The 14847-nt window shown below is 36.3% G+C and overlaps 1 long non-coding RNA gene across 1 annotated transcript in view; it reads left to right on the forward strand.

The window, feature by feature from the left end:
• The first annotated feature begins 78 nt into the window (after nucleotides 1-78).
• LOC122696184 overlaps nucleotides 79-14847 on the forward strand; it is a 29384-nt gene continuing 14615 nt past the window's right edge. Inside the window, exons 1-2 of the long non-coding RNA XR_006341705.1 lie at nucleotides 79-113; nucleotides 6290-6297. This is a non-coding gene — a long non-coding RNA (uncharacterized LOC122696184). The remainder of the gene's footprint in view (nucleotides 114-6289; nucleotides 6298-14847) is intronic.

Genomic DNA, 14847 nt, shown 5'->3' on the forward strand with positions numbered 1-14847 from the left:
CTAACATCACAGTTCAAAAGCATCAATTCTTCAGTGCTCTGCTTTCTTTTTAGTCCAACTCACATCCATACATGACTACTGGAAAAACCGTAGCCTTGACTAGATGAACCTTTGTTGGCAAAATAATGTCTCTGCTTTTTAATATGCTGTCTAGGTTGGTCATAATTTTCCTTCCAAGGAGTAAGTGTCTTTTAATTTCATGGATACAGTCACCATCTGCAGTGATTAAAGATCAATCAAAATGTTTTCTATTCAGATATGTCCTTTGAAAAAATTTATTTTTAATTTAAGAGCATGGAGAAAATACTAAAATTTCCAGCATAAATAGACTAACTACATAGAAGGAAAACCTTACTGACATTGTACTTTCCAATGAAACCAATTTTTACCCTACACTTTTGTTAACAGTGATTAAACAAACATTTAATTATGAGAGCAAAATAGAGTTTTTGTTTAACATTGCAAGCAATTGACTGTGAATAGAATTTTTAAAAAACAACTTCTGGAAGGAAATTTCTAAACATTTTTAAACTTTAAAGATAGCAGAAAACTAGAAAATAACATAAAAGCATAGGTGAAATTTATTTTGAATTTACATATAAACATTCTACATAAAATATTTTCAACAGTACAGTAAATTTTCTGCATAAATTATGATAGGAATTTGTCTTTATTACACAATAAGGAGAACGTACTTTGATCTGTTGCAAACATGAAACTAAGCAAACTTTCTGGGCTCAAATGTGGCTACTTCACTTTCTAGGTTTAGTATTTTGGGCACATCATTTAACATTATGTGCCTCAGTTCATTCATGGTTTTCTTAGGAGAATTTAAAGACATAATACATGTAAAATGTTTGAAACATCTTGGCACATAATAGCATTATTAAGTTTCAGTTTTTGCTGCTGTTATTTTTGCCACTAAACACAAGGACATGTCAGTTGAGGTCCAACATCAACATTTTCATTCAACATCATTCTGAAGATTTTAGCTAATATAATGTGAAGAAGAGAAGAAAAGAAATGCATATACTAAAAAAAAAAAAAAAAGAGAGAGAGACCATTATTACAAGTGTTAAAAGATATCTGTATGGTAGTTTTATGGTCAATATGTAGGGAAAATGACTTCCTAGGTCTGAATTAATCAGTTGAAATATTTGATAATGAACAAACTCTTTCACTGAGATATAATTTTTCACTGAGATATATATTTCTAGACACAAATATAAGAAATGTGCAAGATCTTTATGACAAAAACAGAAAAATACTGATACAAAGTGTAAATAAATAATTCAGGAACATACTAAGTTTGTGCATGAGATGATTCAATAATTTGAAGAGTTAACTTCTGCCAAAATTAATAAGGACATTTAGTACAATTATAATCATATTCCCAATTTTGGAGTTACAACAGATTGCTTACAAATTTCACCTAATAGAATAGCTTAAACCATCTTTTTGAAGAAAACCAAAGGGAAGAAATTCAGTTTTACCAGAACAGAAGGAATATATGTAGGACCTGATAGTAGGCAAGACTGTTTTGTTTTGAAATGGAAACATTACAAAGATTTGTGAATCCTACAAAAAAACTCTAATACTAGACAACATTGAATAACTGTCATTTTTTGAGCATAGCATTGACATCCATAGCATCTGAGAGCCCTAGGTTAAGAAATTAAACATTTACCTTCAAAATACGGAGTCGATCCTGAATACTATGGAATCCTGAATATCAAGCTTCTAATACACTATACCAGAAAAATCTGGGTTATATATTCACAGAGTTATCTCGAGATTTCCTGAGTCAGAATTTTCCAGGTGGCAACATTGGTAATCTGCCTTTCTAACAAGCCCCCCTGGTGATTCCAATGAGCAGGGGTTTGACCATTAATCTTAGCTCTCAAAAGATCATCATGCATGAGAATCACCTGAAGATATGGTAGAAAACATAGATTTCTAAGTTCCTCCCCAAGAAAGTCTGCCTCAAGAGATCAAAGCAGGAAAATAGGACTCAAAATTTTAAAATAAGCATTTAAAATTGGAGCAGTAAACTTCAAGAGAAATACAGCTTTAAATTATCATTTGACTAATAGTAATTCTAATTGTAAATTTATCTCCAAGTTAAATATGATTGCTATGTGCAGACAATTAACTCAGGGAAAGATTACACATGGGATTTGGGAGGAAATTCTGATTACATGGGTCTATGATTATTAGGAACAGCTGATTTGATACAGATTAGTTTTAAGGGTCTGGGTAGAATTTATAGCATTTGATAACCAATCAGTGGGCTTTCCTGGTGGCTCAGTGGTAAAGAATCTGCCTGCCAATGCATGAGATGCAGGTTTGATCCCTGTGTCTGGAAGATCCCCTGGAGAAGGAAATGGTACCCCGTTCAGGGGAAACCCCATGAACAGAGGAGCCTGGCCTACAGTCCATGGGGTCTCAAAAAAGTAGGACATGACTGAAGCAACTTAGCACACAGGCTTAGAAATGAACAAGTCTAAAAGGTTCTAGGAAATGTAAGGTCATTTTCAAAAGAACAAAAATAACATTTGAAGTACTTGAAAGGAAAGAAGACTGATGAAGAAACAAGCTTGGAATGGAACTTTTGAAAATGTAAATCTCTCAAGAAGTAAGAAGCAAACACCACAAATTTATAAAATGATTAATAATGCAAAGTATTTGAAAATTAATTAAATTTACATTGCCTTAACTCCTTAGAGAAAAGCTAAACGCAGCTGCCCTTTACCCTAGTATTTTTTTTTTTTTTTACCACACATCCACAAAGAATATGCCTATTGTATCAATCCTCCTACTTATAACACAAACTTCCATAACCTTTAACTCAACTACACATTGATTCTGTTATTTTTTCCCCATTAACTATATTTGCAATCCAAATACAGTGTGCAAACAGTGGAATAACCTGTATTTAACCCCAAAGAGATATCAAGTTAAAACTAGGTATGTCTAATATCAATCAATTTTAGCCTTTGAAATACCTTCTTCTTCTTCTTCTTCTTTTTTTTTTTCTTTGTTTGAAATACCTTCTTATAGCTACTAAATTTACCGTGGACTACTTTTTCTATGTGTTCAAAAATGATCTTTAGTATATTAGAAATTGTTCTTTGAGATATGTGTTTCAAAAGAGCTCTTTGAGGATGATTTTATAAACTAAATATTATTTTAAGTGAATAGAATGCTTAAAAAATTTCTCCAGTGAATCAAGCTGTAGGTGAAACTGTTTTACAATGTGCTTCTTGTCATCTATTTTATGATCTACTTTTCATAATTGGAATTTTTATATACCATTAATCCCAAAACTAACAAAATCAGATCTCTTAGTATAATCTCCCACACACTGAAGAAGTGTGTTAGTCTCTCAGTTGTGTCCAACTCTTTGCAACCCCATGGACTGTAGCCGGCCAGTGTCCTCTGTCCTTGGAATTCTCCAGGCAAGAATACTGGAGTGGGTAGCAATTCCTTTCTCCAGCGATTCATCTGGACCCAGGGATCGAACTCTGGGTCGCCTGCGTTGCAGCAAATTCTTTACCATCTGAGCCACCAGGAAAGCCTAGTTGAAAAAACCCACCAAATTGAGGAAGTTACAGCACGAAGAGATATATGTAACTATTTTGAACATCATTATTGAAGTATATTTCATATAAAATTAATTTATTTTTCATTTTTATCAACCATTTTTGGCTTAGCTTTAATATATGTACTTCGAAATTACCTATCACTTCATGGTATAGTGCATCCTATAATTTTTGTGCTACATATTTTTTTAAAACCCCCAGAAATTCCATGGCTATCTACTTTGAAGCATAAAAAGACTATAAAGAAATTAAAACTTCCAGATCAACTTTTTTTCCCTCTAGATTTTTCTTTTTCCTTTCAAATAGTACATTATTAATACTGAATCTCTTGAAGGCTCAGCTCTTGTGTATTTCTCACTGGGAATACTAGCGATATGTTAGTAAGGCTACTGTGAGCTCATCCCAGGGTGAGGCATCTCCTTGAATGTTGTGAGCTACTGGAACTGATTAATCCTGTCTGTCTTAGACTCAACTATTCTCATCAGGAAAAAACAAAACAAAAAAAAACACTTATCTTCAAAATTTATCCTATCCTAGCCAGGAGATCCGGAGAAGGAAACGGCAACCCACTCCATGTTCTTGCCTGGAGAATCCCAGGGACGGGGGAGCCTGGTGGGCTGCCGTCTATGGGGTCGCACAGAGTCAGACACAACTGAAGTGACTTAGCAGCAGCAGCAGCAGCCAGGAGATCCATGAGAAGACCTGATGATATTTGGGGGTTTCTCATATTGTTAATGCTGAATTTAGACTTTCCAAGAATATGTGGGCACATTCTCCACGTAAAACTCTAACCATGTGAAATGAACAATCTGAGGCACAATTTATTCTGGATTATGATTTTAATCTATTTCTTTCGGAACACAGATCTTGGCCCCACTGGCCCAATTTCCTCTGAAGATAAACTTTACCAAAGTCTAGCCACTTTTTGTTTTCTGTGTTCACATCAGCAAGGTTGCCCACTAGAATAAATCTCTTTAATGTCAAACATGTCGAGCAGTAAGTTCAAGTTCACCAGATTTCAAAAACTTTCATGGTGGATCACTCCTCATTCCTCAGGAAAAAAAAAAAAAAAAGACACCACTATAACCATTAATAGCTCTTAAACTTCCTACCATTTGAATTAAGCTGTAATTCTATTTATTTTATGTCCTGGCTTCATTACAGCAGAATGTTTTAAAACTGTTGGTATAACTCAAAATTTTGATTATTGACATCCTTCTTCTTAGAATAAATTTCTTCCCTGTAGAAAATACTACCTAATCTTATTTTATCTTTTAATAAGACATTATTATTCATCTTTTGTGGTTGAGCTAATTGCTTAACTAGCAATTTATTTTTTAAAAAATACACATTTCATTAAGAGTTTATCAGGTTAAAGTCACATAAAATTTATTCCAATTCTCACCTTTCCTTTCCATTAAGTCTTTCAGTAACTGATTATCTGAGTAAAACTGGAAAATGCTCTTCATCCATTTTCTGCTGCCACTGATATAAAACCGTAATAACAAATCTTTAGATGTAATTAGCAATTGCACTTCTTAGTATATAAGTAGTTTGTTTCACTAGTTATTAAATAATAAAAATAAGAAATAAAATGTTTTTATCCCAAGCTATAACCCTTTCCTCACAGTGGGACAGTTAATTGAACTGGCCTCATATTATTTAAAAAAAATTCCATATATCAGGAAACATAAGGAGGCTACAAAACTTAGAATTCATGCTGACAAAGAGTATAGCAGCAGTTAATAATCAAATATGTTGACCTTTGCTTTAGTGGCATGGCTTGCTAATTTTCAATTCCTATTGTATCTTTATAAAAGTGTTTCGTGGTCTTACTTTTGAATATAAATTAACTGAAAATAAGCATACACCCCTCTGCTAGTTTCCTTGTCTAATAATGTTTCTTATGTATTTTATTTATATTTTGTTATTTTCAGTTCATTTTTTATATCACCCAGTGAGTTTCATATAATAAATACCAGATGTATATTTTCTTCAGTGAAATAATACTACTTAAAAACTGGATTTATAAATGTTCTACTCCCACTTGTTATAGGCCTCATTGTATTTATACATCATATAATTAAATAAATTTCCTAAAGCTCAAATTACTTTAAAGAAATATTGCTGTACCCACTGAAAGCTTCTTTTATAAAAGTGAAATTAAGTCAGTGTGAATATTAGGCAAGTGGGAGAATGAAAAATTTACTACTTGATTATAACCTCTTATTCATCTCTTCCATTTCTATGTAGATTCTATAATATGCTCCTATGATTTTGGAAGCTTTTATAACCAAATGGAAATGCAGTTTTTCCTACCTGTTCCTCACAATATAGCATAAATAAAATAAGATAAATTAGTTATCTAGATACACAAATAATTACATCTATAAGTTTGTAGGCATTTTGTTCTTTGATATATGTTCACTTTTAATTGAATGTCCTTCAAGGATCCCTTTTATGGATCACAGCCTTGTCATGGCAAAGGGGCTTGCATAACTCAATGAAGCTATGAGTCATGCCATTCAGGGCCACCCAAGATGGATGGGTCATAGTGAAGAGTTCTGACATAATGTGGTCCACTGGAGGAGGGAATGGCAAACCACTCCAGAATTCTTGCCGTGAGAACCCCATGGACAGTATGAAAAGGCAAATAGATATGACATTGGAAAATGAGGTCTCCACAGGTCAGAAGGTGCCCAATATGCTACTGGGGAAGGGCAGAGGGCAATTACTAATAGCTACAGAAAGAATGAAGAGGTTAGACCAAAGAAGAAATGACATTCAGTTGTGAATATGTCTGGTGGTGAAAGTAAAGTTTGATGCTGTAAAGAACAATATTGCATAGGGACCTGGAATGTCAGGTCCATGAATTAAGGCAAATTGGACAAGGTCAAGCAGGAGATGGCAAGAGTGAACATTGACATCTTAGGAATCGGTGAACTCAAATTGACGGTTATGAGTGAATCTAATTCAGATGACCATTATATCTACTACTGTGGACAAGAATGCCTTAGAAGAAATGGAGTAGCCCTTGAAGTCAACAAAAGAGTCCAAAAGGCAGTACTTGGGTGCAATCTCAAAAATGATAGAACAATCTCAATTTGTTTCCAAGGCAAGCCATTCAACCTCACAGTAATCCAAGTCTATACACTGACTACTGGTGCTGAAGAAGCTGAAGTTGACTGGTTCTAGGAAGACCTACAAGACTTTCTAGAACTAACACCAAAAGAAAAAAAAAAAAAAAAAGATGTTCTTTTCATCATAGGGGGTTAGCATGCAAAAGAAGGAAGTCAAGATATACCTGGAGTAACAGGCAAGTTTAGGCTTGGAATACAAAATGAAGCAGGGGAAAGGCTAATAGAGTTTTGTAAAGGGAACAATGGTCATAGAAAATAAAGTTTTCAAAAAAAAAACCAAGAGCTGACTCTACACATGGACATAACCAAATGATCAGAACCAAAATCAGATTGATTATGTTCTTTGTGGCCGAAGATGTAGAAGCTCTATACAGTAAAAACAGTAAAAACAAGACCTGGAGCTGACTGTGGCTCAGATTATGAGCTCTTTATTGCAAACTTCAGGCTTGAATTTAAGAAAGTAGGGAAAACCACTGAGCCATTCAGGTATGACCCAAATAAAATCCCTTACAATTGTATAGTGGAGGTGATGAACAGATTTAAGGGATTAGATCTGGTAGAAAGATTGCCTGAAGAACCACAGACAGAGCTTTGTAACATTTGAATGTCAGGCACAGAAAACTAAAATAATCATGCCCCTTAGGTTGTGGCACACTTTTATCCATTCATGAGCCCTACCTTTTTTTTTTTTTTTTTTGAGGTTGTAAGCCTTGATTTTCTTTTTTTTTCTATTAGTATTATTTTTTTCATTTATTTTTATTAGTTGGAGGCTAATTACCTTACAATATTGTAGTGGTTTTTGCCATACATTGACATGAATCAGCCATGGATTTACATGTGTTCCCCATCCCGATCCCCCCTCCCACTTCCCTCTCCACCCAATCCCTCTGGGTCCTCCCAGTGCACCAGCCCCGAGCACTTATCTCATGCATCCATCCTGGGCTACCTTTTTTAATTTATCAAAATATATGATTCTTAACACATCTTATAACCTTAAATATATCACTAAATTTAAAACTATCATCATTACTGACATGAGTAAATGTGATAAAGAGTAACCCTTAGGGTTCTGTACTGGTCCTCTTCTCTGACAGGAATGTTCTCCTATGTGTACTCATGGATACATTCTCCAAATTCTTCAAGAATTTGCTCAAATATCTCCCTCTCAGTATCTAACATGTTACTCTGTAACCCTGCCAAATCCCTTGAAACTTTTTTAACTTGCACAATTTTTTAAAAACACCATGACACTTATAACTTTCTCTAATAACTTATTCATTAGATTTTATCCTTATTATCTGTTGCCTTTCAGCCAACGTTGTCTTTTTCTTTCTTTCTTTCTTTCTTTTTTGGTCAGTTATGTTAAAAAGGTCAGTTTTCACTCCAATCCCAAACAAAGGCAATGCCAAAGAATGTTCAAACTACCACACAATTGCATTCATCTCACACGCTAGCAAAGTAATGCTCAAAATTCTCCAACCTAGGTTTCAACAGTACATGAAACAAGAACTTCTGGATGTTCAAGCTGAACTTAAAAAAGGCAGAGGAACCAAAGATAAAATTGCCAACACCCGTTGGATCATAGAAAGAGCAAGAAAATTCCAGAAAAAAAAAATCTACTTCTGCTTCACTGACTATGCTAAAACCTTTGACTCTGTGGATCACAACAAACTGTGGAAAATTCTTCAAGAGATGGCAATACCAGACCACTTTACCTGCCTCCTGAGAAATCTGTATGCAGGTGAAGAAGCAACAGTTAGAATCAGACATGGAAAAAAGACTGGTTCAAAATTGGGAAAGGAGTACATCAAGGCTGTATATTGTCATCCTGCTTATTTAACTTACATGCAGAGTACATCATGCGAAATTCTGGACTGGATGAAGCACAAGTTGGAATCAAGATTGCTGGCAGAAATATCAATAACTTCAGATGTGTAGATGATGCCATGCTTATGGCAGAAAACAAAGTGGAACTAAAGAGCTTCTTGATGAAAGTGAAAGAGGAGAGTGAAATCTGGCTAAAAACTCAACATTCAAAAAATGAAAATCATGGCATCCAGTCCCATCATTTAATGGCAAATAGGTGGAGAAACAATGGAAACAGTGATAGACTATATTCCTGGGCTCCAAAATCACTGCAGATGGTGCCTGCAGCCATGAAATTAAAAGATGCTTGCACCTTGGAGGAAAAGCTATGACCAACCTAGACAGCACATTAAAAAGCAGAGACGTTACTTTGCCAACAGACGTCTGTCTAGTCAAAGCAATGGTTTTTCCAGGAGTCATGTATGGACGTGAGAGTTGAACCATAAAGAAAGCTGAGTGCCAAAGAATTGATGCTTTTGAACTGTGGTGTTGGAGAAGACTCTTAAGAGTCCCTTGAACTTGGACTGCAAGGAGATGGAACCAGTCAATCCTAAATGAAAGCAGTCCTGAAAATTCATTCATCCTGTAAATATGCATTCATACTGAAGCTGAAGCTCCAATATTTTGGCCAACTGATGCAAAGAACTGACTCATTGGAAAAGACCCTGACGCTGGGAAAGATTGAAGACAGGATGAGAAAGGGACGACAGAGGATGAGATGGTTGGATGGCATCACCAACTCAATGGACATGAGTTTAAGCAAGCTCCAGGAGTTGATGATGGACAGGGACGTCTGGCGTGCTGCCGTCCATAGGGTTCCAAAGAGTCGGACATGACTGAACATCTGAACTGAACTGATGTTAAAACAGTGCCTAGAATTATGTCTTGCTTTCACCTGAATGGATGAATAAAGCTTTTACCTTATGTGTAAACACAAATCTTACCATATGTTGGGGAGCAATTATTACTTTTCTGCCAATAGATATATTAGCATGACACTATCAATGTAATGAACAAACATGTTCAGGCTCTGTGTTCTCCATCTGAAATCATTCTGTGATAACCTATTCTATGGTGAAATAAACTTTTCATATGCTTCAACATATTACATATCATTCTTTGTACATCTCTGTCTTCAATACTGCCTGGCTTTCCTTCAATGGTACTATTTTTGCCTGCACCTTTTTCAGATGAAAACTGCTTCTGCTTCCATAACCCACAAAAACTCCCATTATGATTATCACACAGTCAGATATAGGATCAGACCCTCCTTATTCCATATTGTGTCCTCTAGACCATTGTTGTTTCAACAAGAAAATCTTAGCTCCTTTAAGGCACATACCCTTCTAAAGTCATACTTACGTAGCAAACTCTGTATGGTAAGAATTATGATCAGAATTGTACAATATAGTTAATAAAATATAATTAATGAAATCCACATAAGTCAAACACCATTTTTCCTCTCCACTTGTATTCATTAAAGTCCTGGTTACTTACCAACATTTTAAAGTTTTAATTCCTCCTACAACACACTGGGTCCAAATAGGAAAAGGAGTACATTAAGGCTGTATATTGTCACCCTGCTTATTTAACTTATATTCAGAGTACATCATGAGAAACGCTGGGCTGGAGGAAGCACAAGCTGGAATTAAGATTGCCAGGAGAAATATCAATAACCTCAGATATGCAGAGGACACCACCCTTATGGCAGAAAGTGAAGAAGAACTAAAGAAGCCTCTTGATGAAAGTGAAAGATGAGAGTGAAAAAGTTGGCTTAAAGCTTAACATTCAGAAAACTAAGATCATGGCATCTGGTCCCCTCAATTCATGGGAAATAGATGGGGAGAGAGTGGAAACAGTGTCAGACTTTATTTTTTGGGGCTCCAAAATCACTGCAGATGGTGACTGCAGCCATGAAATTAAAAGATGCTTACTCCTTGGAAAGAAAGTTATGACCAACCTAGATAGCATATTAAAAAGCAGAGACATTACTTTGCCAACAAAGGTCCGTCTGGTCAAGGCTATGGTTTTTCCAGTGGTCACGTATGGATGTGAGAGTTGGACTGTGAAGAAAGCTGAGCGTGGAAGAATTGATGCTTTTGAACTGTGGTGTTGGAGAAGACTCTTGAGAGTCCCTTGGACTGTAAGTAAGGAGATCCAACCAGTCCATCCTAAAGGAGATCAGTCCTTGGTGTTCATTGGAAGGACTGATGCTGAAGCTGAAACTCCAGTACTTTGGCCACCTGATGCGAAGAGCGGACTCATTGGAAAAGACCCTGATGCTGGGAGGGATTGGGGGCAGGAGGAGAAGGGGATGACAGAGGATGAGATGGCTGGATGAGATGGTGATAAGATGGCATCACTGACTCGATGGGCATGGGTTTGGGTAAACTCCGGGAGCTGGTGGTGGACAGAGAGGCCTGGTGTGCTGCGGTTCATGGGCTCGTAAAGATTTGGACACGACTGAGCGACTGAACTGAACTAAACTGAACAACTATTAACTCTGAGTGAGCTTCAAAGCCACACACAAATAGCTCAATACTCAAATCCTAATCTTCCTTTTCTATTTTTTTTTTTCCTTTGTCTTTTTCTCTGTTTCTACTCTAAACGCTGTTCCCACTGTCACCCCCCAGAGCTTTCCCAACATAATTAACTGCCAGGAGCCAGCACTCGAGATCCCACCCATGACAAGGTCATAGGGGAGAAAACCTGAGGGGCAAGGCGGATCAGGTTTTCAGGGATTCTGAAGAGCTGCCCCCGGCGCTCACCTTAAAGATGATATCTGTCTTTCTGATGCTTACTTCAGTAGACTACTCCCTTATTTCTGTGACACAGGCAGAAGGCCTTCCCTGATCTCTTTCCAAATAAGAATCAATTTAGAACTTTAATCAATAAGTTTCTCCGGTTGTGGTTATTTTATGAGATTATCCAGGGTGAAAGGAGTGTTTTAATTTAAACTCCTTTGCTGGTATTTTAATTTGTTTGGCAAATGCATTTATGCCCTTGGTACTAATATGCATGATTGCTTATAATACCCTAATCATAAAACAGCATAAAGAACCTGATCACATACAGGCCCTAATAGACACAGAGCCCTTCGGGGGTGAGGAAGCCCTATTAGAGAACATAAAAATATTATTCTAAAAGTGGTTATAGTTAAAGATTTAGAAAAATAAGAGTTTAGAATTGTTAATTTTAACCAGGAATGCTAAACAGGGGCTGCCTCACTGGAGCCGCAGAGTCTTTGTGTGGTAAACCTTTTAGATAAATTTAACTGATAACTTCTGCAAAAGGACTGACCTTTGTGTTCATTAAAGAATAGATTACGGAAAACAGCTTTGCATTCACCTAGGTCATAAAATGTCAATAGGCCCCAAGGCCAGAAGACAATGCACAAGACCCTCATAAACAAAGAAGTATGCAGAAAATACCCTGGTTTCGTGAAGAACAAGCTGAAGCTGATGTAATGTTAAACTATCTTCCCCTTAGAAATGTACTAATTTAGGGTATAAAAGCCACGGTAAAAAAATAAAGCATTGCCAGACTCTGCCAGACCCTGCAAACACCCCTGTCTGGTCATTCTCTCTCTCTCTCTCTCTCTCTCTCTCTCTCTCTCTCCCTCGCAGACTTGGCCCTATCAAGGCTGGTCTCACGTGTCTTCTCTCTCTCTCTCACCGACGCCTTTCATCCTGAAGGTATCCCCCGGATCCTGCCGAGGCTGGACCCCGGCAATTACCTATTCTATGTCTAATATTCTATCTCTGATTGCCCACCAAGAGATTTCCTTCTCCTCACTTTCAAATACTTTCCATTAGTTCAGCCTTCTATAGTTTTGAAATTTCCTTTACATATTAAGTCCCATAACCCTCTGTATTTTACTTTGTATATCCCATAATATGTGATTACTTAATTATCTCTTCATTTGCTTCACAAGGAAGTCATCACTTTCTAAGTTGCTATCAGGTCACTTGTGCTCTTACATTCTATTTATTCAGCATAGTTTCTGTAGCTCTTTAATTCATCTGAAGTTTCCAAACTCACCAATAATCATTTCATTGCATCACATCCTGATCCTGTGTAATTTTATACATTATCATATTCCTTTCCTATTCATCAGCAATTGAGAGCTGCTGAGGAACATTTATAACAATCATACATAATATTAATACAATGCTTATCCTGTACCATTTGCTATTTTAAGTGCTAATGTATACCAATTTTATAATCCTCAAAGTCACCTAAAATTAGCACTACCATTAATTCACTACCTAAAAAATGGATAACTGGAGATTAAAAGAATTTAAGTAATTTGACCAAAATCAAATGGCCATTAAGTGGTTTAATCAGGATTGAAAAGAAGGCAGCCTGGTTCCATGGTCTATACTTTTTTTTTTTTTTCTTTTTTTTTTTTTTTTTTTAGGAGAGGAAACCCGGGGCATGGTCTATACTTTTAACTACAATATTCTATCACTGACTACTTAAAAAAAAAAAATCACATGCTCAGACTGACTATAGATAACCATAATTTTATGATCTCTAATTTCAAATGAGTCTTTCATACTGCCAGGCAGTCTATCTCTTTTTAACCATTGTCAAAAAACTGGAACTTGACACAGAGAAATCAAAAGTTGACATTTTGCTTCTCCATTAATATTCTTTGTACTTACTATTCTCTAGGTTGAACTTTTTATTTTTTTTTAATCACACTTAGACCAAAAAAAAAAAAAAAAAAGAAAAGACTTTTTTAACTGTAGCTACAAACAACAGTTTAATTTCAGTCAATGATAATTCAGAATCATGAAATGATGAAATCTCTGATATTCATTTTTAATTCCCCCCTCCTTCATTTCTGGCTTGTTTCTAGATCAAGGCTGCAATTAAAAATAAGATAAATTTGGGCTCTTCTCCATTTCACTGACTTTCTTTATTCTCTTTGGTTGTAGATTTCTAGTTGTGATTTGTAGTAGTTTCAGCTCAAAAGAAGAGATAGAAAAGGTGTAATAGTAAAGGAAGATCTCATTCTTCTGTCAATATCATATGACATTAGTCGTCTATTGATTTGGAGGGTGTTAATAAAGTTTAAGGGCTTCCTTTGTGGCTCAGCTGGTAAAGAATTCGCCTGCAATGCAGGAGACCTAGGTTCAATCCCTGGGTGGGAAGATCCCTTGGAGAAGGGATCCCCTTCCAGTGGAGAGATTCCCACTCCAGTGTTCTGGCCTGGAGAATTCCATTGACTGTATAGTCCGTGGGGTCTCAAAGAGTCAGACACGACTGAGCGACCTTCACTTCACTTCAATAAAGTTTAATATTTTTACCGATCCACTATCCTCTCCTTGGATTTTTCTCACTTGCCTTCCCCAAATATGGGTAAGATCTCCTCTGGCTCACCTCTTCTGGTTTAATTTCAGCCTCTGATTTTGCATAGTCTACCACACACTCTGTGGAAATCTCATTGCTCGTTCAGAAAGTCTTCAAATTCAGAGTACTTCCAAGATGGCCCCAGCATGACTTTATTACTTCCACTAGGCTCGAATCTGATGTGCAGGAAATACATATGCTTCTTTTACCCCCAGCAAGTTTTGGGAATGCAGATCAATTCTGATGTAGACTCTACCACCAGAGTAGCAAATCAGGCTGCTATTCTCACGAGTGATGAATGAGTCAAACAACCCCCACTGTTACACACTCCTGAAGATACATATATTAAGCTCTTCAGATAATCTTAAAAGCTTTTCTCAAAGATTTTGTAACTTTCACCCTTTTGTATATTGATATGAATTCTTCTCCTAGATCCTTTAACTTTCACCCTTTTATATATTGATTTTAAATTTTGATAATAACTAAATACTATAACTTTGTTTGAACAACCTCCCTTGCAATAACTGTGGGGCTTCCCTGTTGACTCAGACAGTAAAAAATCTGCCACAGTGCAGAAGACCTGGGTTCGATCCCTGAGTCAGGAATATCCCCTGGAGAAGGAAATGGCAACCCACTCTAGCATTCTTGCCTGGAAAATTAAATGGGCAGAGGAGCCTGGAGGGCTACAGTCTATGGAGTCACAAAGAGTTGGACATGACTGAGTGATTAACACTTGCAATGACTGAAGATGTTTTCTAACATCTTCAAAACAAAATGTGATATAAATAGACCTCTATTTTGCTTTGAAAACAGAATGAGAATGGTTCTCATTCTCTTATGCTTTTCATACATTTCTTACTTAGCATCTTGAAAGCCTCAGC

The sequence above is a fragment of the Cervus elaphus genome, chromosome 6 (assembly GCF_910594005.1).
Source record: "Cervus elaphus chromosome 6, mCerEla1.1, whole genome shotgun sequence".
Taxonomy (NCBI): Eukaryota; Metazoa; Chordata; class Mammalia; order Artiodactyla; family Cervidae; genus Cervus; species Cervus elaphus.